The sequence below is a fragment of the Etheostoma spectabile genome, chromosome 1 (genome assembly GCF_008692095.1).
Source record: "Etheostoma spectabile isolate EspeVRDwgs_2016 chromosome 1, UIUC_Espe_1.0, whole genome shotgun sequence".
NCBI lineage: Eukaryota > Metazoa > Chordata > Actinopteri > Perciformes > Percidae > Etheostoma > Etheostoma spectabile.
This window is the reverse complement of record NC_045733.1, coordinates 28,210,282-28,211,266: the sequence shown is the minus strand read 5'-3', so window position 1 is coordinate 28,211,266 and position 985 is coordinate 28,210,282. Positions and strand designations below refer to the sequence as shown.

The window sequence follows — 985 nt, the reverse complement described above, 5'->3', positions numbered from 1 at the left end:
CTCTCTCGCTCTCTCTCTCGCTCTCTCTCTCTGTGCGCGTGTGTGTGTGCCTCGTTTTCTGTCACTCTTGGCTCTTTGCTCAGGCTTTGGTTTGGCTCTGATCCAGGTAGCGGAGTCAGCCAGGGCAGGACTGCTGCTGTGCGGCTGTGGGTGGTTGGCCGGGTCAGCACGAGGATTTTGGGTGGGTGGGATGTTTGGATGTTGTACACAGTAGCAACCTGTCACACCCCCCCAACCCAAGAGTTTTGGCTGTGTGCCAAGTGCACTTTCCCTTGAAGGTAAATATTGTCTCAGCACAGTGTTACCAAACACTGGATTTTAAAATGGCAGTATTTTCCATACATTGATTTATTTGCAGTGGGCTATGTTGATTTTTCTATTTTTTTTTTTTGTATTTAAAATGGGTAAAATCCTATTTCATTGTAGAGCTGTGTACAGTGCATTGATTCGCTCAGCCCCTTCTTGTCCCTACAAACACATTCGGACCTGTCTGGGAAAAGCCCCTGCGGCCGCCTTCTCTCCCGGCACGACTGCTTGACCGCGGAAAGCCTCTGGCTTTACCGTATATCTACAACTGCTTTCACGAGTTCAAGGCAATTAGACATTCTTGTCTGAACTGACTGAGTGGAATAGAGGGCTATGATACAGCCTACAGTTTATAAATGACATAGGTCATATAGATAAACCTTGTGTAGCATTAGCTAGCATGTTTGCATTTGTGCCAAGCGAGAATATTCAGTCTGTCTTCAGTTTAGTTCAATTTTAATTACCTGCAGGGATCACTGGGAAACCTAAAAGCTAGTTTTGGTCTCTTACTTCATAATTATAGCAGAAAAGCTTGTGGTTCTTCATGATTGACATGCATATAACTAGGGTGCGATTTGCCTGGTGGGGGATGCGTGGGATATCACCCTTTCTGAGCTACATATCCCTGCCTCTGCTGAATTATTTTTATCCCTGGTGGGGACAAAATGTATCCCCCCCC

General features: G+C 46.0%; 1 protein-coding gene and 1 long non-coding RNA gene across 3 annotated transcripts in view; both read left to right on the top strand.

Annotated features, from left to right (window-relative positions):
• LOC116689692 (AT-rich interactive domain-containing protein 3B) overlaps nt 1–985 on the top strand; it is a 62,912-nt gene that overhangs the window by 2,578 nt on the left and 59,349 nt on the right. The window lies entirely within an intron of this gene.
• Nucleotides 309–985, top strand: part of LOC116689704 (uncharacterized) — a 16,686-nt gene continuing 16,009 nt past the window's right edge. Inside the window, exon 1 of the long non-coding RNA XR_004332075.1 lies at nt 309–464. This is a non-coding gene — a long non-coding RNA (uncharacterized LOC116689704). The remainder of the gene's footprint in view (nt 465–985) is intronic.